Genomic DNA, 24,207 nt, shown 5'->3' on the forward strand with positions numbered 1-24,207 from the left:
TTGCTCCTGGTAATGCACATTAAATATATGCAAAGTAGTATAACATAGAAGCCAATTTTCTTTGGCATTCTTTATCCAAGGAAGGAGCAAGAAGACACAAAACTAACACATTGCCAATGAAAGGACAAGATAGGGAAGAGACAAGAAATAACTTTAGAGGGAGAACATGAAGGACTGAGCTGGAGAAAGAACCAGGCTGCTGGAATATTCACAGAATGACCAGGTTGCAAGAGATCTTCAAGATCGAGTCCAACCCATGTCCCAACAACTCAGTGAACCCTGGCACCCAGTGCCACACCCAGGCTTTTTGTGGCTGCTCTTTCCTTTGTTCAGTCCATCTTCACCACACTTTTCTGATAATCCTCTCTGCCTGCTGACACAGTCCTACCTGGCAAATGGGGCTGGTTCTGTACCTTTAGCTTTGTAAATAATTCCAGCACCACAACACATAAGAGAACCAAAACATAAAATCTGCAATTTTGAAAGCCACACCTTTGGAATGCACTAAGACATGGTGTGGAAGAAAAGAAAAGGGAGCAAATAGAAGGGGAGCAGTAAATCAGGAAGCGTTTATTCTGCATTTTTGTGGTCCAAAATCTCCCTCCGGCACAAGCTGTGTAGGACATTTAATAGAAAAGGAGCTATGTAACCCTTTGGTAAAATAAAACATCTACTTAAGGATTGATTGTAAGCAAAATGAAAACTTAGAAGAAAAAAGAAAAAAGCTGCAGTTTTAAAACTTCAATGCTTTAGAGACTAATAAATGGCTGTCCATTTTGAATAGGTTCCAGTACTGACGTGTTGTCTCATCAGTAAATAAAGATGTTAACAGTTTACTTTTCTTGACAATTAACAAATTGTTTTTAAATATCAAGACCAAATGTTGGCATTCTCCATAAATCTCTGCATCAAACAGGTGCCCACAAGATACACTTGCCAGACTTAAGTATATATGAAAGCCAAATATAAATACAGTTATCATAGAGCTTTCAGTACTTAGAGCCAAATTTGACACTGATGTAATATCTCTGAATAAAGTTATGTGTCCTCAGTGATGAAACTGGCTCTTCCTTTATAAACAGGTTACATAACTCAAATACAACACTGCTTTTCTCTTCAGATATCATGGAAGTAAACACTTTTCACCATTCAAATTCATTAGGCAAAGGGGGTTGTAGTTCTAGGTGAAAGAGAAGAGAAAGGCAGAGAAAGGCAAAGAGACCCTTTCCTATGACGAAAAGGAATGCCCTTTGCATGCTTAAAATCCTCAGTTGTACTTAATGATTAACTCTGAAAGATATTTTCTTAGTCCAGAAGTCAAATTTCTGGTGGGTGCCTTCTCTGGGGCTAAAGTTGAACTTCAAATAGAGAAAGAGATAAAGATTTTAAAAAATTTTTCTTCTTACTACCTCTGTCTCCCCGTAGCACCCAGGTATTTCTTTCCCATTTCTGGTCTCTTAACCCTTTCTGGAAGCTACACACTATTCCATTCCCCCCACAGCTATCACTTAGTCAGCTTAAGTGATTCCATAATAGAATATATTAAAATTCTTATCTTTGAGCTGCCCTGATGTATCATCATACAACAGGATCTGTCACTATGTTTGAACATCCTTATTTAATATGTTAGGATGTTATCTGCAATATGTCATATTGCTGTCCCTGGCTGTACCCTAATACATGAGGAAAAGCAGTGGGAAGGAAACACCCAGGCTGAGCAGGAGTGAAGGAACAAATCCTGAAAAAGCACTGGGAATTTGACAGAGTTCACAAAAGAAGGTGTAAAATATTTTCCAGAGGAGTAACATTTGGACTCCATGAAGTTCCTTTCTCCTCACTGTAGGAGGATTGAAATGATTCAATAGCAGCCGTATTTTTAAAAGTACTTTTTAAAGTAGTATTTTAAAAAAATGTGTAATAATTTTCAAAGTAGGATATGAATGAGCTGTGTAGCAACACTCAGTGATGCACTCAGAATCAGAACAGAAACTGAATATCCAGCAAAATTTATTGTGTAATTAGATGTTATTTGGCTATATTCCTGCTATTCCTTATTTTCTCTTTGCTGAAGAGTAAAACATGCAGTAATCAGTGTCAGCTATAGTGTTCTCACCCAGATGTGTGCAAAAGGTAAACATGAAATTAATACGCCTTAAAAATGTTGGTCCATTTAAAACACTACATTAATATATTTTAAATTGGGCTAAAACATCTGTTCAGGAGGAAATCAATCAGTTACTTGTACTGAGAGAGTGAAGGAAAGAAAGAAAAAGGTAATACTTTCATTAAAAATAGTGATTACTGAAGCATTACTGCTCTGTTCCCACTCAAATCAATGCTCTAATATTGGTTAGGACAATGGAACACATGAACACCCTGTGGTTGAGATTGCCAGGAAAATTCCTTTGGGCTTTGTTTGTACTTTTGATATATTCAGATAATTGCAGAGATAAAATAAAACCTGTTCTGATAACTCAATTTACACATGAATTAATCAAATACACATAACTGTAATTAAAATAATCAAATATTAATTGTCACAATTCAAGCCATTTTGTGTAAATGTGAAGGGCAATACAGCAAACAAGAGTTTTGGTTGCATGGATTTAAGTACTTGGCAAGACCTTGGAAATTCTCAGAGATGAGCCAAATGGCAACAGCAAAATCAAACACCGGCTTTGACATGGCATCTTTCTGGTAAATACGGATGTCTGTGTGCTCCATCACCTTGTCAAGGGGAAATAATTAGTGTGGAGTTCAGAGGTAGAGATGTGCATGGGTATAAATTTCAATGATTTTTGAAAGGCAGGGACAGAGACAAGAAAGCATGAGGGAAGCAAGGTCATTTTTCTGTGAAGAGAATTGCTTTTGTGGTGACTTCTCTCTGGAAAACAGTGCTCCTCTAGCCTGAGAGGAGGCTCCTCTATAATCCCTAGGACTCCTTAAGAATTCAGCCACACTGAAACTCATTCTCCTCTATAAAAAAATGACAATTTCACCACTGAATCAATTTGGAACCAGAGGGCCCAGGATACTTATTGCCTCTTTTGGGAAGGATATTTAGGATGTATCATCTTGTCTAATGATCCTCATCACACTTTCTCTGGGCTTGGAAAAGCCTGGCCGGCACCTCTGGACCAGACCTTATTCACCAGATTTATAGTTTTACATAAAGTCTCAGCCCACTTCTTTCCTCTTAGCCAGATAAGGGAAGACTTATCAAGAAGATTACTTTAGAGCCTAATTTAGAGTACTCTGGATTCATACTCTTCCTCCCCCCAAAATCTTTCAAGGACCATAAAAAATGTCATTTTTTCTGTATTCTGGTACTTGATATATGCAAAGTGTGGTTTTCAATTAATGAATATGAGGACAAATAAGAATAGCATGACTTCAGTCATATTGGTCATGATCATGGTCATTAGATCAGTTTCCTCCTAGGCTAACATTTAAATTGTACCTTGGTTCATCACATGTGGCAGCTTTGGCAGAAACCTTTGTTTACATGTTCATAAACTATCAGTGCCAGGAAATGACTGTGGTGTTGGGATATACATGGCATAGGACACTAGCTAATTTTCTATTTATAAGCAAGCTGTTTTCCCATGCAGTTCCAAGCCACAGCTCATACAGACTGAATTATGGGACACAGATTATGCAAAGAAAATAATATTTAAAAAAATAAGAGTCTGAGTTTCTTCCCATTCTGGACAACTTCAAAGGTCCTTCTTATGAGCCCTTGTCTTCTCCTTCATTCCCAAAGTTAGTCTCACATGATCTAATGACTCAATATGAAACCATCAGCACTTTGACAGAGTTTTGACACCAGCCAACAAGCCAGGTCAAAAGATTTTCCTACAATGCTGCTGTGACTCTTCTAGAACAAGCAGAAAGCATTTGTGACACTTGGCCACCACCTCTTCCTTCACCCCTTGTTTCTCTGGCATGTGGAGATTTGTGAATATGGGGGCAGAAGACCACATTTAAAACTACAGCTCCATCCATATTCATCCAGAAGGCACGTTTTTCCACACACTGGATTTTTTTTCTTTTTGCTTTATTTTATTTTGCCAGCACTCTGTTAGATGCAGTTCTGACTATAACCTGACCACCAAGCTCCCCATACTGAATTCCTGTGCCAATTAAAAGTAAAGACAGCATGTTTATGAAAGCCAGCAAATCTGTGAGCCAAAAGAAGACACCTCACCAAAGGGTCAGAATTTGATATAAGGAAGAAAACATCCAAAAGCATGGAAGAAATGCTTCACCTTTGGTAAAGACATTCTGGTGCTGATACAAATCAGAAATTAATAATTCATTTCTTTACAGACTTTCTACTCTTGAATCTAAGGAGGTAAAATAGTTTGAGAGCCCCACAAAGGCAGGGGAAAATATTCTATATTTTCTACCTTCTGTACATTTTAACCCAATTGACCTCATTAGGATGGGATGGCCTCCCAGGCTCATGGCTGAAAACAATTTTGAATGCTCTATGCAAAATTTAATATCTATTAGCTGGGAGAGAAAGGGAAAAAAACCCAAATTGATGCCTTGGTTCATATATCTTAATTTTTAACAGCATCTTTGATCAAGGGATAGAGAAGAGGAAAGTTACTCAGTTAATTTCAAACTTTTTAACAGGGTTGCAATTTAATATAATTTTCCTACTCTATTACTTGTCCAGTGCAAGCTGTTGTATATGATAAAATATTTTATCCTGTTTTTTTAAACATGCTGTTCCTCTCTCTGATTTCAGACAGGGAGACAGTGGAAGGGTGAATTTACTGCAGGAGGTTCCCTTTATCTGTTATCTGGTTACAGCTTCAGCTAATAACCCATTCCCTATTCTTCCATATAGCTAGATGGTTATACAGCCCATGTACTCATGGACATTTTTGTATTCCTTGCATTAAGCAGAATATTCAAGAGGAAAAACAATATTTAGCAAGATTTTTTCCCTGAGATGTTCTTCAGACAGGGTTTTGGGCAGTTAGCTATTGGAGTAGGGATGATACAGCTGAAATATCTGAATTATTTCCTTATGCTAGATACTAATGTTGCTACTGAATTTCTTTTATTGAAGACTCATTTTGTCTTTTATTGAAGTAGTTAAAAGCCTAAACACCTGCCCTGTAGTCTGGAGTTATATCCCAGTCAATAATATCTTGAATTTTTGCAGAGTGAGCTGTTGCACAGCTCTGTGCATTTTTGAACAATCACTTGCCTGTATTTTCACTCTTTATGAAAATAATCTAAGTCTTTATTCCATGTGTTTAACTGTGTGGCACTACCTAATTTCATATCTTAGCATTTTTAAAACATTTCTTTATCTTCGTAAACTTGGCCAAATTTCGTTATAAGTAAATAGTATTAGATTGATGGATCACAGAGAAATCAAGCAATACTCTAAAGGCCTATCTAACTCTACTCCTTAAAAAATAACATTATCAGCAATTATCCTTTATAGTCTTCCTGTAATCAAACAGACCTGGAAAATTACAAAATACTCCCCTCAAATAACACCTTCACACTATAAGTTGATAGCTATGGATCATCTCATCACAGTCTTGTGTTGAAAGAGCTATAGGTGAAGTGCCTGTCTTATCTTTAAAGATCAAACCTTATATTTCTTTTTTTTTATAACACCAGCATTTACTTTAGATTCAGTCTATAAACTTCAGCAAAGGCTAATATTTACACAATTTTTTGTTTTTATTTTGCTTTCCTGAAATCACTACCAGCACCAAAGAGAGGAAAATGCCACCATAATAAAAAAAAAGTAATAAATCTATTGAAAACACACTGAAGTCATTTCTCAGAGGATCCTCACCATACATAAAAACATAAATTCACCCAGAATAATTTTATTACCTCACAGTTTTATCAGAACCAAAAGTCACCACTAGATTTCAAACTGCAGTAGGTTCCTGCTACAGATACTGGTGATTCAGAATTGTTCTAGAATGAAAATTAAGCAAAAAAATTAAACATAAAAAATAAAATTAATGCAATCTAGGAGAAAAATTTACAAAATAGCAGCCTATGTTATTCACAGTCCAAGGAAAACATTTGTTTAGCACAGAAATGACAGTAAAGCAAAATAGAGTTCTCTTCTGTTTCTTTATGATATGTAAGTTTTGTAGACAACACAGTAATTGGTTTGTCCATTAACTTGATAGTAACATCAACTTATTTACATTTAATACCTATAATAGTTGTATATTTCTGCTTAAATATGTTGCCAGGCAGTGTTTCACTGAAAAAATAGCCAAAAAGGAAAAAAAAGCCAGTTCCAATGTAGCCATTCATGCTTAAAACAACCTTTCCTTCATTAAAGCTGCTCAAAGCTGCTCTTAAGGAAGGAACAAATCATAATCAGTATAGGTGGTTTTATGAGTGAAAGAAGAGGTCAAATGAGCCCAGACATATGTATATTTACATTTACTGACTTAGGATGATTGATGGCTTGAACTACCCTTGGAAGCAAGAATAAAGGCAGAGGTTTCTGCTGTTTCCTCATCTTGACCAGTTTCAAGCAGATCAGGAAATGATGAATTCCTTGCTCACTGACTGATGTGCACAGTCTGTGGTTTCTACTCCTGTGGAGCCAGCCCATTTTAGGAACCTCCCACCATCCCTAAGTTCCTTATAAACCCATCCCAATGGCTAGAAGGGTTTTATGTGAGAAATGCTGCAGATGACCACTCCATGGAAGAGCAATTTGGTTTAGCCCAGAGGACCTACATTTCAATCTTTATGCAAGATTCTTTTCAGGCAAAAGTATGACTGATTTTGTTAGAAAAATAAGGATGCACAGGGATGCCAACTTATCAAAATGCTTCCCTTCACAAGATGAAGATTAGAAGCAGGACCAAAGAAGATGTTGTTCCTTATCAATCTTAGGTCTACTGAAGGGCAAAAAAACCCATATATTGATAGACTATAGATTAGAATAATGCTACCTCCACATACTCAGGAAAGGGTTTGGGGTTATCTTCCTTCTTATTTTCACACATCTGGGGGATTGTTGTGCGCACCAAGACCAAATCGCAATTATTGGATACACATCCTCCCAAAAAAATAATAATCTGCTTAAACAACTGCATCTGCTGGGAAGGACAAAAGATGTTCTGTTGTTGCATTTTGTAAACAACATAAGGAGCAAACCAGAGATGGTGTTCCAGCTGACAGACACAGCCCAGCAGCTGTGCTGAAGACCAACCACCTGACCCTGCACAGAGCCTCCTCCAGCACAGCTGTGCTAGAAGAACTCACCTAAGGAGAGAGATTAGCCTGATATTGATATTAATTAGGTGCCTTTTTATACTTGGTATTTTAATTTCAGTGTATTTTAATGAGACAGCAGTAAGAGACCAAACACCCAAACAAATAAACAACCCAAAATGTATTTTAAAGCTCACTGCCCTTCCTCCCTACTTTTCATTTGATGCTTGGACTTTCTTCTTCATCTATTGGTGCAGAAGAAGACTACACCTTCCACAGCTTTTTCTGTCTCAATCACACTTGTAGTTGAGCCATGTCATCACCCGTGTTTTAAGTGGTCTTTTCCTTAAACAACACTTTAATAGGCAGCTTCAAGTTACTGGACATTAACGAATTGTAAGAGAAATGCAGAGAAAAGTGACAAATATAGAAGACAGAGCTGGAAAAGGCAGGTGTGGATTGAAGCAATCACTCCGACAAGGAGGACACTGAGGAAAGATCGATGCAGATGGAAACTAAAACAACTAAAGGGATTAAAAGAGCAAATGAGGAAGGAACTAGGAAAGACTTCATAAGAGATTTATTCTACAGGCAAAAACTGGAGAGATAAAAGCTCCTCTGGACCATGAAGACTAGGAGAATAAAAGGTAAGATTGTCACAAGGGGAGAAGCCAAGGCTGTGAAAACATCAGAGGCTGAGTAAGAATCCTAAGACAATAGGGAAATAGAATTATGTGAAGCAGGGGCTGTTGAACAGGAAACAAATAAAACAGATGAGTGAACAATGCTTCAAAAATTAAGGATGAAATTATGCTTTAGAAGAAAAATACAGAATATGGACTAAATGGGTTACATGATGCATAGATGCATGGCACAATAGGTTGAGGGTGACAGCAGAAGGAAATTATTATTTCAGAGGATTTCTGGATGATCCTTTCATGTTATTTTTTAGTAAAATCTCCTGGCTCAGAGCCTGGAGGATGGGCTGAGCCAAAGGTGACCCTTGTTTTTGTCCTAGGGGACAGCCAAGACAGAAGACGGGTGGTTCAGTAGACAGACTCACTTTAAGAAAGATGCTTATAGATTACATGAAACTAGAGAGGGCTTGACAGGATTGCCTCAGCCTTTTCCTAGAGAGAAATCAGGTTTACTTTGGATTCGATCTCAGAGTTGGGTGCAAACATGCCCTTTCAGACAACCTTTCAAAGCAGGGCCACTCCTTGCCCTGGATCAGCCTCCAGGCAGAGCAGATTGTTTTCACCTTATCTTGGAAAAAAACTTTCCAGTGGGAGGCTGTCAGTGGGGACTCAGGATGAATCCTGCAGAGCATGATGCAACCCAGGTCACACATTGAGCCAAAAGGGTGCCAGAAAAACGAAGTAACCATAAAAAAAAACAACAACACAAACAAAGCAGCCCAGCAATAGAATTAATTACACATTCTGGTTCAGTTATCCTGGGAACAAACAGCTTTTCACCATCAACATCACCATGTAACACAACCACTGTCTTTTTAATCCCAGTTCTATAGAAAGAGCCAGTAGATTAGGACAGCACAAATCTGCTACCAAATATCCCAAAAGAGTAAAAATGTCGTGTCCACTGTTCTTTAAAGCCAAAGAGCAAGTTTTAAAGGTGATCAACAGCTACAGTGTGCCCAATCCCCTTGAACCTAAGCGGTAGTCAGTCTCCCATTTTGTTTCCATTTACTTCAAAATTATGAAATTTATATGGAAAGAGAAGACTAGAAAAAAATATTGCCAGTTTGTTGTAGAAATTCAGGGAAGCAATGTATGTTAATTGCTAAGTAAGATGTTAATGTTAATTAATAAGTAAGAATTATAAATAATGGGGTTTTTTTAAAAAAAAGCTTTTGAAAATGGATTTAGACTAGGAGGTCATTTAGGTGATAGCCAAAACAGAGACTCCAAAATTTCTAACCTGGGAAAAGCAGATCAAATTTTGACATGAGGAATCCATCTGTGGCTTTGATTATCTTAAGTCTTTTTCTTTTTTACAAAAGGGAAATTGTTTAAGAGCAGTGTTTCTCATTAAAAAAAAAGGAATTATATCACTGCTTAGAGTCTCAGGCTCTTTATGTGAAAAAGCATGGAACCATGCAGTAAGTTTGTGTTCCCAAGTAACCACCTAGTTAAAAAGACAACATTGGAAAGAAACTAATGAAATTCCAAGGTATTCTAGGATGGCTGTTTTATTCTGATCAGTGCTAGATTGCACTATTGACCAAGTGTCAGACACTGAGCAATCCAGTGATTGAATAAAAGTGGATACATAATCGGAGCAGAGAACTTTGCCAGGACCAGCTCTGTTCCTTTTCCTGTAATACCAAAAGAAACCTCCTCACATTCCCCTTTTCCCTCTCTTTGCCATCCACACCCTCATTCTCCTGTAAAGTGCAAATACATTTTCATTCACCTCCTCCTGTTCTCCCCCTGCTGCCCCCAGAAAAAATAATGCAACGTGCCTTAGCTGGAGACACTGATGAAATGTTGGAGGCCAGATATTAATCTGTTATCTGTTCTGTAGGTGTGAGATGTGATGAGGATGACAGAGGATCCTGCTCTGCAGGCCTTAAGTAGTTTGAGCCAAAGATATTTAGATCTGTCTTTGGACACTGCAAATCAGTTATTATGGGAGGGGGAGAGCCCTTGGGGAACCTACCTTGAACCATATTTCAAATGCCAGGGGACTTGCATGAAAATTGGGTAATGAATGAAATTCTGATTGCAGAAAAATCGCTTAGGGACGTGCCTGCTGTTGCATGCCACTGCTCACTATGTAAACCCTAAATGCTTAATGATGTAAACTTTTGTACTGCAGATTTTGTAATGCATTCTCTCCCTCAAACCGCTTTTTCCTCTTGGGCAAGGGGGGTGTCGGTTGGAATACTAGTTTTGTCCGCTGGAAAAGGATGAATAATTCAGCAGCTGCTGTGATGGTTTAATAGCACACAAGACCAGGTGTGAAGGAAGCAAACTTTCTCACTGGGATGTCAGAGTTACCCTCACAGAGAAGCAACAGCATGTCTGGAGCTAAGCTGTTGCCAGGTCTTAAGTAAATATATTTACTTCCCAAGAAGAGATGTCTCTGTCATTTCACCTAGAATTTATCCTGCAGTTCTTTTTCAGGATTTAGTTCCAGTGGAAGGAATTTCTTATCAAAGGCAGAAAGACTGGACCCTACCCTTCCTCAACCCATGAGCTTAAACCTCAAGATCCATCTGGGGCATTGCCTTTTTGCAAGGGCTTTTGCAATGGAGATATTGAGGGTTCTTTTACCATTGCCCATGCTGAATGTCTGGGTTCCTGCAGCTGAATATCAGCCACCCCAGCCCTACAGAGCTTCCTATCCATGCAGAGCTGAGCCTTCTCTGTGGCTCAGTGACATCCACTCACCTTTCCAGCTGCAGGCTGAAAGACAAAAATACACTTTCACCTTGCTCTCTTACTCTATTATGTATTATCACAGGTGTGGAGATGGAGAAGTGAAGCAGGGGAAGGGTAAAATTGGAAATTTGAGCAGCTCTGAAGAAATAAATGAAAAATTTAAAAATCTAGGAGGAAAAGGGGACAGTTTTCCATACTGGCAAGTGGCACAGAACTCAGATGGAGTAGCATGACAACTTTTACTGATCATTATTTGATATTAAATTAATCTGTTTCCTAAACTAAACCATTAACAGCTGAAGGTTTGATTAAGAAGAATTCCATGTTCCTAGCTACATTTCTCAGTATGAAGGAAAAGATGTTTTATGAAAAGGAACCTGTCCTCATTTTTTAGGCAGTTCTAGCTTTCATATTCAAATGCATAATGGAGACTTATTTCCCACATAAAACAATTTTTTCTTCCAAGCCTATTTCACTGACCAGGCACATAAAAAGTTGCATTGTGGGCTTTTTGTTCATTCGGTTTTGTTTTGATGAATAAATATATGATCTCTCTTTTACAGACTGAAAAACTGTGTGTAAAATTGAAGCCATCTGCCTCAGACAATGACAGGAATGTTGGCTAGAGAGCAATACCTGTTGCCCAAATCTGTTGCTAAATTGCTAGTCCCCAGCAATTTACTCTGTATGCCAACAATTTTATTTACCAGTATATCTTTTTATCCAGCACCCAGAGTAAAAGACTTGTGGTCATTTCAGTGGCATGCTAACCCTGAAACGGCAAGAAATACCTAAGGAAAAAAGCAAAATACTTGATGTCTTTAATTCAGGAAATAAAAATACACTGATATTAGAAAGACTGTTCAATCAGGATAATTCCAGTTCCTAGGGCCTGTATTTCCCATCATTGCTTGAGACACAGGCATGGAAACAGTAGATTTCTTTTTGCTGTCACTAACAGATGAATTAAGGTGAATCATAAGAAAAGAACAGGTACACATTTATCTGAACTTGTGAAAAGATCAGATTCCCTGCATTATCACTCACTGTGTGTTCACTTTGAGGATATGTGAGCAAGTGAATTCCCATGGCAAGAATGTCACCAAAAACAAGCTTTAAATACGAACTGAGACAGTTAAGAAAAGTATCCAGAGTATTGAGTGCCAGTACTTAGAGCTGACAGATAACTGTAATCTAACATTAGCACAACTACAATCAGCGAACCAGAATTTTTTTTCTGCATTATTTTTTTTTCCATTTGATTACATGACAAGTATTCATTTTCATGTCTCTACCAGATCTGCACAGAATTAACCCCATATTTCAAGGTAATGTTGTTTTATTTGATTTTTGTTATTGCATATGTTATCCGTTAAGTATTGGTATTGTATGTTATGGTTACAGGCCCTTAAGTATTTCTAAATACAATAGATCAGCTTACACTCCTGGGAAGCCAAATATGTCTGGGAATGTAGAGAAGAAAACAATGGATGGGGGGAATTGTAATGTGGCAAAGATTGCAGCGTTGCTACTGGTGGTGTCTCCTAACATGGATGGATACAGGGACTTTTGTTCTAAAGTGCAGTAACTATACATCCAGCTAAAATAAATTTTACCATGTATTTGGTTTTGGTTATATTGATGGAGCTCAGCCAGGAACATCCACAGAAATAATTTATTTCTTCCACTAGTGATGAGGAGCATCATAGAATTGGAGAATCACAAGATGGTTTGGGTTAGAAGGGACCTTAAATATCATCTTGTTACAACAATGGCAGGGACACTTCCACTATCCCAGGCTGCTCAGAGCCCCATCCAGCCTGATCTTGGGCACCTCCAGGGATGGGATGTCCACAGCTTCTCTGGGCACCTGTACCAGTGCCTAACCATCCTCACAGTAACGAATTTCTTCCTAATATGCAACCTAAACCTGCCCTCTTTCAGTCTGAAGCCATTCCCCCCTAGTCCTTTCACTACAGGACCTTGTCAAGAGTCTCTCTCCATTTTTTTTGTAGGCTCCCTTCAGGTACTACAAGGCTGCAGTTAGATCATACCAAAGACAATATCTATAGGTATATGAAAACAGTAAATGTAAACCTATTTTCTGATTTGTTATTAAAATGTTATCACCTTTATTTAGCCCTCCAGAATATTTTCCACTGTGAGCCCCTACCAAATTAATTGTGTGACTTGACTGGAGATATGAATCCACTAATTTTTTATTTCATGATAGGGCAACATGTAAACTAACATTTAAACATATTTGTTGTATATATGCACTTGCACGTTATCCCAGAAAACAAGAAAGAACAGTGAGAAATATAATGGGTCCAACAAAAGTTGAATGAAAAAACTGAGGTTTTAATGGCAAGTTTCAGAGGCATTGCACTAAAAGTAAATATTTTTTTAGGGGGGAAAAGGAATAACAAAACAGGCAAGAAAAGATATATCTCAGAAGTGAGCCTTTAATTAGGTACATAGGGGAAGGTTGAATATCAATTTAAGCTTTAATGTGTCTCTCCACCAAAGAGTAACCAATCTCTTTGTATGGGTGTTCAAGGGCAAACATCTAATTTCTACTGGTGTCAAGGACAGGCAAAAATCTCAACATCCCTCTGCAATAAGTGTTTTCTGCATAGACACAAGTACCACCAGGTCCATGGGAGTGACTCCATGTGTCACAGACTGCCTAATGGGCTGATGCCAACAACCTTTTCCACTCTATCAGCACTGCCCTCACAAACCCAAGCGAATCTTTTAACGCGCACCTGCCTCAGTTTCCCCACCTCCAGAAGAGTGGCAATGCTTATCACAGCAAAGCAACGACACCAGGCTGCTGTCACGTCTGAGAGTGGCGCAGAGATCCCTGAATATGTGCTAACTTGGCACAAAAAGTGTGTATTTACAAATGAAGATGTGCTCCATTGTTATGAATATTGTGTATTACAGGCTGCTTGCATTATCAATTTAAGGTGCACGAAGATTCAATCAAAGCTGTTTAAGACCTTGAAAGAGAAGCTGCTCTGTGTACATCCTGATAGGCCAAGTGTTGATTCAGCCTACAGGCACGCACAAATAATATCTCCAGTCATTAGGGTCTAGCTTTTTTAAAAAGCAGTTTTCAAACTTTGAAAAACCCTTTCTATGTGTGATCTGTGAGTTGCCTTCTACATTGGGAGCTGATAAAATGCAGGAATGTTCACATTCATGAGACAATAGCTCTGACTGAATGCTGTAAAATGAAATAGTCTCTTTCAGTTTTTCCTTTCAAAAGGAAAATTGCATAAATAATACATTTGGGCCTTGCAATACAAAACAAGCACAATAGCTACTTTACAGCTTTCATCAAAATGAAGGCCATCTTTTTCATTTATATTATGAAACTGGTAATACAATATCATCATCTCTGATTGGCTGAAATCACCTAGACGGTGAGCTCTCCTTTCCAGATAATGCCACTCACTCCCTATGTCAATGGAATGTGTAATGGTGGGACATATAAGACAAATTTTTTGTCATTGGTTAGCAATGAAGCTTAAAAAAAAGTAATAAAGGAGATTTATTGAGGAATAAGCAAAGCTTCCCAGTGAAAAAATGTAAGACAATATCTGAAATGTTTCTGTATTCCCTGTCAATATTTTGCTTCCACATTTGTGTTCCTCTGCATCCTTAATGTGCTCTCTTTCAAAGGGGAGAGAATATGCAATGATGGAAAGGGCAGCTTAGTTTCAGAAAAGAGGTGATAGAAGGTGAAATTTTTAATTTCCATGTTAATATTAGATAGATGTCGCTGCACCAGACAGAAAAAAACCAAAATCCAAAACAATAACCAAAAAAACAAAAAACTCAACCAACAATGACAAAAAAAAAACCCCAAAAACACAACAAACCACAAATCCAACCTAACCAAAGCCCAAAATATTTAGGAGGTGGGCAGGTGGTAGAGCTGTAGTTTGTGCTGTATCCCCACCACCATCCAGAGGGATGCTTGACCTGCTCTCCATTCTCAGCCAAAGCTCCTTCTCTGACAGCTGCCTTTGCCTTTCCCACTCTCTCTGTTCCTTTCCTTTCATTTATTGACCTCAGCCTTGGAGTAAAACCTGACACTGAACCAAACATGGAGATGACTAATCACACAAATCTATTCACAGCCATCCTTAGGGAATTCTCAAGCCCTCATAGTTGCAGTTATTTTGCGTGTCCCTACCTCTTTCCCATATCACGAGAGAGTATGACATTATGTCTGGGTAAGGAATGATATTTTCTTTCATGTGATCATCACTATACCCTTCATTTTCTCTCTCCATTGCAGTGGCATTCTTGATTTCTCAGATGTATTCACAAATTGCACATCCTGGGCTGATTTTTCTCCCTCATGGTGGCCTTTCAGAATAGGATGTGCACCCAGAATAAAAACCAAAGTAGAAATATACCAACAGTTTAGGTAGCAGCTGGGACAGACACTTTGCAGAGCCACTTCTTATACTGCAGAGAACATGTTGGTATTTGCTGACAATTTTAGTTCTGGTCTACCCCTGCCCACAAAGCATTCCACTGGAACCAGGAGTAAACTAATTGCTAAAGATGCTGGCTTTAACATGCATCAGATACAGAGAACATTTCATCAGCCTTTCCCAGACAGTTCTCTGCTGAAGCCACACATCTAAATGTCATGGAAGTAGCAAACCCAGCTCAGAATGAGCAATGTTTTGTTCTTGGTGTGGACATTTCAGTCCATCTTGCTGTATGTTTGCTTCCTAAGTCAGGCTGGCATATGCAGAGCTGCCTTTGGGAGCCCCTGGGTTTTGTCCAAGGTCTTTGACTGCACCTCATTAGGACCTTGAAAGGATTCACTGTGCTAAGGCATCCCACTGGTCTATTTAGAGACCAGCACAATGTGCTGAGTTAAAAACAAGACCTACCTGACCTGTGTGACACAGCAATTCCTTGAGAATAATTTCTCCATTACTGTGCCTTGACTTTTCCTGCTGGAAAATGAAAGTTGGCTGCTCTGTGAGTGTTTTGAGCATGACTTGCCATTTTTATTGATGGCATTAGGCCAGATATTGTTTAACTAAACCCCAGTTGTGTTTGAGACAGGAGAGTGTGCTACTAAACTTCCATGGTTAGTGCAAACCCTACCGAGGGCTCTGTTCCTCCTGCACTTAATCACTCTCTCATTGATTTACAATTCTATTTTCTGCAAGGACAGACTTCCCTTGTTCTGTTTATTGAATTCAACAGTAAGGGTTCATAATCCTTTTCCTTTCTCATTTTAACATTAGAGAGAGTGGAAGCTTCTCACTTTCAAGCTGGGAGCTTTCGGTTCCATACCTAAATGCAGCTAGAGCAGAAATTCCAGCCTTAACTTTTTAAATTCTATTTCCCCCACCAGATGAAGAAATCCCAAATCTTCCATGCAGGCACTAAATCCAGGCATTCTAAACCCACATCTGTAAATTGAACATTGACACATTTCTTCTGAGCAAAACTGCAGCTATTAGATGTTATTTGAATGCCAAGGTCAACCATTAAAATTATTCCCTCTCCCACATCATTATAATATTGTACTACAAATGTCATCAGGATGGTGACATGGATTGTGAGACTATAACATTAATTTTCAGCTGGTTTGCAATTATACTTCTTTCACTGTGAAAGTGTTAGCTCTGATTTGATAAAGAATAATGCTGTGTCAGTACCTGGGAAGGAGAATTGCAGAGGCAAGATCCCAGGTGCTGGGAACTCACCAGAACTACTTCCCTTGAAAAAAATCACCTTAGTCCAGGTCAAATACCAACATGTGTCTGTTGAGGTATAGAACTAAAATATACATGATCAAATAGCCCATTTCACAAAAGGTACTTGCAGCACATTTCTGGTTCTGTAGATATTTCTCCTCTACCTCATTGGACACAGCATTCTTCACTCTTTTTGTACCAACCCCTAGAACAGTGCTGAGGCAAAATATCCTGCCTCCCTTTGCCCTCACTTTCTCTCTGTCCTGATGTAGAGACCACAGGTATTTCACAGCGAGCTTTAGTCACTTCTGCTCATCCAAAAGTCCTTTAAAGGTTCACTCTTAGCAAGAGTCTTACAATAAACTACCAACTATTCCAGTTGAGACAGCCATGATAGACAGAGCATTACACACAATTTCAGAAGACTTTAAGCACTTTCCCATACAGAGTAACACCTTACCTCATCAGAAGGCTTCAGGCATCTCCCCACACACAGTAACACCATTCCACTCCAGCAGGCTGCAGCATTGACCCTCCTTGCCCTCCAGCCCAGCCTTTTATGCCCTGCTGCTGATGCCCTGCACCTGTGTGCCCTTTGTGCCATTCCCTTCAATGCTGCTCACCTGTGTGCACAGCTGGGGCCAACTGGGGATGTGATTGGGCACAGCCCACCCCAATCACCACCTGATCTACAACCAGCAGAGAGGGAGTTGATTTGGAGAAATTAATGCCCTTGAGGAAAACAAAAAAAAGTCTTTGAAGATATGTTTTAAACAGTATCTGGGCACAGGAGGCTTAAATCATGTTAAATGTGGACTTGTCCATTCTGCTTGATGTCAAACAAAACCCCTTTTTTTCCTTAACACTATACTTATGGGTATAGAAACGTGATGGCTAGGGCTCTGTTTAGCTTGAGACAAGAGGACTCCTTGATTCAAGGACTTACCTGTTGCATTTAGATAAAACCTTACAGAGGGAAGGCCTTGTAAAGTCATGGCTCTGAGCTGCTACTTGGGCTAAGCAGAAAAGGACTGTGGGAAAGTGACTCAGCTGAATGAGAGGTAAAAAACCAAGTGATGCAACCATTTTGTGCTCACTTTGTAGTTTATGGTGGTTAGCTGAATTATGTTTGTTATGGTTTAAAAGTATATAACAGATAACAGGCTAACTGCTTTAAAAAGCTGGGTTTTTACAATGAAGGGGCTCTCCTTTGCACCTGCCTGGAGATCCTATGTCACTACAGACCCTCATCTCACAGTAACCTTGAAATGAAGTGATGAAGTTCAGTGTGGAGGGTGAGCACTTCATTCCTAGTGAGGGAAGTGGTTTTGCATTCAGCTGCACAAGCAGTCGTGTGAAAACCTCTTCTTTCTCAAAAAATCTTTTCTTGTTTACACAACCCATGGCACCATTACCACTCCCTGCTAGTGCTAACTCTGAAAAGGGAAACTGCAGGGCAATAGTGAAATACACTTCCTACTTATGTACCCTATGAGCTCTCTGGGGTTTTGATTGCATCCTTTACTACTGCTTTTTTACATCCTACTACTGCTGTTACTTACTCAATCACCACCTCCTAATCATCCTGAAATAATGATAATATTAACAGCAATTAACCAGCTCTCCTCTAAAAATACACTATTTGATTGTGTAACAGCTAGGAGATGTGAAGACAAATAACTTAATTACTCTGCACTTGATCTTTTCATATCTCAGCACCGTCCTTTCCTCAGGGAGAGGCCAGAGCTTGAGGAAATATGGTACAAAAAATATTCTTAGCATTAGCCTATGAAAATCCTGGTGAGTGGGCATTGATAGCAAGCAGTCAGCTCACAGAGAAAACAAATTGTGTCTCAGCAGAACAAAACTGAATGCATGTAGAAAAACAGTAGCTCCTGAAATGCACAATAAATTGTACCGTGAACCCTCCAGCCTTTAAACAAGCCTGTAACATAATAAATCTTCTGTTACTCCTTGTTTCAAAGGTTCTCAACTCTTCTACTCACATTTGGAGGTAGTACCTAAAGAGCATTTTAGGGTACAAGTTACCAGCAGGTGAGGTCCAGGTTCATCTCAGGCTCAAAGTAAAAGCCAACAAATTGTGCCACATCTCTGCTTGCACAACTGTCTTGGAAAAAGAGCTACAAAGCACTGCAGGGGCACGGAGAAAGTAACCCCAACCCAGGGTAAGGGAAAGGGAGAGGAGGAGTTGGCAGGGACCCCAGAGAGCAGGCAGGGATTCCTGGAGGCTCTTGGGCAGTGGTTAGGTGACCAAGAGGTGATGCAGCAGCAGATGTTCAGGGAGAAGTCAAAAGGTAAGAGGATGCAAGTGAGACTTGGCATCGAAAGGTGCAAGCCACTGACCCAACATAGAACTGTCTTTCAAATTTTTTTTTCTCAGTCTCTTTAGTGGACTTACAATTTGCAGCTTTCTTCAACTTTTTAATTCCAAATATTCAAGTTTCTAGTTTAATAGGCAAACCAGACAAACCCTCATCTAACAAGATAAAAGCCTTTTGTCCTCAACCACCACTCCAAACAAGTCATCAGAGTACAAAAACTTGTTGCTTTAATTAAAAGTATAGAAGGCATTATGCTTTCTCCTTAAGCTCAATTAGCTGGCTCATTCAATTGATAAAGATATTTAATTCCTTTCCATAGCCCCATGGATAGCCTTGAGTTTTTTACCTCCATGCTCTCTGTCTTAGCCTTATTGGTAAACCTGAGTGGCCAGGAGGTTAGACTTCCACCTTAGAGGAGCTTCATTCACTTTTACTGCTGAAGGTCAGCTATCAGAGACCTCAGAGCAGCAGGCACATCTCAGGACCCAAAGGTGGGAGGGAAAGCATCCAGGCCTTCCAAACCCAACCAGACAACACAAACTGATTGCAATCTATCCCACAATCCCTGTGCTTTCCTTTGTCCAACTGCTCAGAGGTGATAAAGGGTCTCTGGAAGAATGCCTTCAATGCAGACATCATTCATTTCTTCTCAAAGAGATACTGAGGATGTCCATTAAACGCCCATCCCTAGTTCTGCAAATTGTGGGTCCTTCAATCTGGGATACTTGCTCTCAAAGCCTCTGAGAATTTCCAGATATAAAATTCAGTCAGAATATTTTGTCTATCTCCTCATCTCTGCCCTAAATTCCTATAAAGTAAGTGGCTTTTGACTATAAACCTGTTTTTAGCTGGTGTATTTTCTAGCATATATTTTTACACCTAAAATACACATAAATTTTATTGGAATTGTGTTTGCTGGACAGAGAGATCATTATTACCCATGCTGATGATCACCTCACATAAATCTGGGTGCCCAGGAAACCACTGAAGCCAGTGCCCAGAAACCAGTTCAGAGCAGGAGCCCAAACTTAGTGTTCACCCTTTTGTGCATCCTCCAGGGCTCCTTGACTCCAGAGAGTGCCCAGAGAGTAATTTGGGAAAATTAAAATGAGCAAAAGCTCATTTTAAAAATATAAAAAAGAATCTGTTGAAATTCTGATACCAAACCCCATCCATGTCATTTCATAAAGCCACTTTAACCCCTGGATCACCTGTACCAGCTTCACCTAAGCAGCCACAGGTTCACTTTCATCCCTGTTTTCATCTAAATGTGTAGGTTGGACAACAAAGATAAGAGACAGATAAAGACACAGGTAAATAATTGCCATTGTTAACCATCTGAAACCAAATTGGGCTAAATTTCTTGGAGACTCTATATGTGGTTATTTTGTGGGCAATAATATGGAGCTTTGTCTATTTTTGGCCTTTGCTCTCATAATCTTCCAGACACTTTGGAGATGTCTGTCACCATGTCAAAGGCAAAAAAGACTCTGCCTTTCAAGCCAATGCTCACATGTGCTATCATAACAGATCAAATAGAAGACCATGGAAATAGTGGGGAGGTGCCCATAAATACAAGATTTTGGGGGGAAAAAAGATAGAAGGCATTTACTGGAAACGGGCATAATATATTTCCATTTACCCATGTTTAAATCAGAACATCACTTAATCCAAACTAATTCTGAAAATACCATATATTCTCTGCTCACTTTGCTGTTTTTGCTATGGGTGGCTGAAAATGTTTCACTGACACTTCCAGGTGAAACCACGTGGCCATTTGACTTCAGTGTTTTTACATAAAACCCTCCTCATTTTCTGTTTGGGGATCAATACATCAGCCATCTCCAACAGCAGCCCACAGAAAAGATTGGAGAGCAGCTTGTACATCAAAAGCTAAGTATGAAAAAAAATTAACAAGGAAGAAATTAAATTATTAAAACTCAGCAGTATTTTCCCCAAAATATTTCATCATAATACTTCACTCTATCTTGCTGCTCTAGACCGCAAAGCACGTTGCACAGGATGATAAATTACATTATCTTCATTTTACAGATGGGAAACTGAGGCAAAGGAAAGCAAATAGACTTTCTCAATGAATTGATAATAGGAAACTTATTTTCTGACTCTCAGTCTGGCAGTCTATTCAGTAGACTATCCTGTCTTTAATTCCTATTTGAAAAGGGTGAAAGAAATAAATGTGCTGTTATGTTAGCTTTTGCAAATCCATTTTCCCTTAGCACCAAGACAAAAAAAAAAAAGCAAGAGTCAAATGCTTAAAATAGTTAAAAATATTAAAGCACACAATAAGACTATTTAGTTGCATTTACAACTGGCAGAAGACTCTGACATCCTATTTTTATTTCATATTTTTTATAGCTAAAGATTTCATTGTACTACCTGAAAATCATGGTAGTTTGCCGACAAGCTTGCAGCTTCAAGTGCTCATTTTCAAGCCAACTGTATTTGAAAACAATGTTTGGCACTGAAAATAAGCAGAGATATAAGAAAAATATTAAAATCGCTATGGGAGTGACAGGAAAAAATGGAGTGAGACAGATTCCTCCAGCCTGATCCTTTATGATTCTTTTCTAGTTATTGAGTATATAAATTTCAATCCCCTAGTACAGCTGAGGGGGGAGAAAAATACATGATTATCATATCACTCAAAGCTGCATAACTTTAAAATCAGCTCCAATATAAATTCACTCTCTATAAAATGACTTTTAATATTCTTTTTCTTAACATAAGTATTAAATTTTGTATGATTAAAAATTTATTTACTCTCTCTTCCTTAATTTAGATTTTTATTTGTTATCATTGCCATTCCCATCTGATCTGAACAAAATCTCTCTGTGCTTTATGGCAAGAGTGTACCACTACCTGTGATACATCTCTGGGCTTTGAAAGCTAAGCCTTAAAGCAAATTAAAAGTGACCACTCCAACCTCAGACAACGTGAATTATGCTGCTTTTTCACAAAGAGAGAAAGGGGAGAAGGCAAGGGAAGTGAGAATCCTTTTCCTACAATAAGAGCCTGTTACCTAATTTACATTGTGACCCACTGGAATTTTGTCATATTAACTCACCCTCTTCTTTTATAGCTCACAGGGTCTGAATGTGTCACAAGAAAAGTAAATAAAACAAAATAAAGTTAATATCATACAGAATTCTGTTCACTCAGAACATCACACCTGAATACTCTTCTCTCCAAGAGAAGGTAGCTCAGCCTGTGCCTGTACCAATTACAAAAAGAAGTCTAAAAAATCCTAGAAACCTAAAAACTGATCTGTGATAAAATATATTCAAGTAAATGCTGGTAGGAACATGGCCATAACCACCAGTGAACCAATATCCTTTACAGTCCATGAGAGTTGTTTTGGGAAATGACTTGGGGGCCTTGTCAGTATTTGTATTTATCTACTTCTTTTGTGAATGACTTTTCCAGTCATTCACTCTTAACTTGAATTTTTTGTGCATGTTTTTCAGTGGAATATAAGGGAATAGAAGGAGTGAATCATTATTTTAATCTAGGAGCTGTTCACTCAAAAGGCGTGTAAATGAGGTGGTTTAATTGTTTCATATTCCTGCTCTCCCTGCCCTACACACATTCACACACCACACCACCTATTGCAAATTATATATGTTCCAGAAAAAAAACATAAGAAAACTCATATTGGAATATGTCTTTCTGATCCACCAGCAGTCTCCCAAGCAGAGAAAACCATGGCATTTCCTAGGAAAAGCATCCCACAAGCTCCCACTTCCCACATGCATGGTATTTCCACAGCACACGGGTGGTGTGGACTCTCTCTCCATGGACTGTCCTAATAGAATCCTGAATGCACATCAGCTTTTACTGTCTGCCACACACTGCAGTAATTTTCACCAAATTTTTTCAGCTGTGAAAAAGCGCCCATAAAAATTTTCCTGGCTATAGAAATTCACCCAGGTGGCTGCTCCAGGTTCCATCAGTGCAGCCTGGAGGGAGCAGCGTGCCTGGCTGGCACATCCCTGGCCTTCTGCTCCCTTTCACAGCTTACCATGAAAGATTTAAACATGCCCAATAGAAAAGTCAGATTTTGAAATACTCAGCTCCTGCTCTGAATGGAATAGCTTTTCTCTGCACATCAGGGAATGGGTCCACACTAAAAAGAGCCAAGGATGCCTCTCCTGGAGCAGCAGCTCGCTCAAGTCCCAATAAAGACCATCAAGAAAAGCCCAATTTGAAGTCAATGTCCACATTTTCACCTTAATATAAGCTGATTTTGGCTTACTGTCTCTATGTACAAGTAATATCAGATTTGTCATGGAGTCTTTATAGAAGATATATTTAAGCCCTCTAAACTGCATGAAAAACCCAAGGATTATTTTTAAGAGCTATGCTCTTTTTCTTTCACTGATCACTGTTAGAGAAAATCATAAAGGCTGAACCATTCTTGCCAGCTTTATTGTTTGCATATATTTCAAATAAAACTTTTATTCTGTTTAAAAACACTTTGATGTTGCTTTACATGCATCTTTCTTCCTTTGTAAGAATGTTATAAGAAATTACTTTGAGAAACACACACACAAGTGTGCAATATCAACATTACTTTAATGTGTGAAGGATGCTCCTGAAGAAGGTGCAAAGGAACAATTCCCCTCCAGCCCTTAAAATGTGGTTAAAATATTAATTAAAGATGATAATTAGTCAAATTGTTTAACAGTCCAAGTGTTTGTCTGCATCCAACCCAACAGAAGATGCTTTTATTTTGTGGTCCTTAGTTTTAAACCAATTAAGTGCGCAGGGCTCTTTTGAGGAAGATATTCACAATTTTAGGTATGCCACAATTAGATAATAATCCACTCCCATTGTTCAAAAATCCTTAGGTTATTCAGGCCATCCTGCATGCTCTTTATATTCAACAAATAATACACAGTCTGTGTATCAGACACTGGATTACAGCCTTCCAGTGCCTGGAGGGAACCAGCAAAAATATGGGAAATACTTTTTACAGGATCATGTAGTGGCAGGACAAGGGGGAATAGCTCCAAACTGAAAGAGTATAGGTTCAGATTAGATTTTAGGGAAAATTTCTTTACTGTGCTGTCTTGGACAGTGGACAAATGTCATAAATTACATTTCAAAGAAATAATATTCCAAAGGCAACGTTCTCTCCTGATTTAAAGTGGGGTGGAGATAGGGGTGTGTGGAATTCAAGGCAAAGCATAATGAGGGGCTGTAGGAAAGAATCTGCGTCATTGTGGTGAAACACTGAGGGAATGAGGTGACCTTAAAATGCCCTTGGAAAGGGCCAAGAGCAAGGAAAATTCTCTAGGAAGGAACCAGATATTGAGCTGCAGGATTTGAGACTACACTGGATGGGATCTGAAGGGACTAAGGGTAAAACTACTGTGAAATTTCTGCTTCTCTGCACACAGGGCCCAAAAAGGTGTGTGCAGTCAGCTGCTGGATTACACAGTCACCACCAGGAGCCTAAAGTGCACTGCACAT

The 24,207-nt window shown here is 38.9% G+C and overlaps 1 long non-coding RNA gene across 1 annotated transcript in view; it reads right to left on the minus strand.

Annotated features, from left to right (window-relative positions):
* Positions 1-16,905, minus strand: part of LOC135456360 (uncharacterized) — a 50,032-nt gene extending 33,127 nt beyond the window's left edge. The window contains exon 1 of the long non-coding RNA XR_010442522.1: positions 16,833-16,905. This is a non-coding gene — a long non-coding RNA (uncharacterized LOC135456360). The remainder of the gene's footprint in view (positions 1-16,832) is intronic.
* Positions 16,906-24,207: the final 7,302 nt, after the last annotated feature.

The sequence above is a fragment of the Zonotrichia leucophrys genome, chromosome 1A (assembly GCF_028769735.1).
Source record: "Zonotrichia leucophrys gambelii isolate GWCS_2022_RI chromosome 1A, RI_Zleu_2.0, whole genome shotgun sequence".
NCBI classification, from domain to species: Eukaryota; Metazoa; Chordata; class Aves; order Passeriformes; family Passerellidae; genus Zonotrichia; species Zonotrichia leucophrys.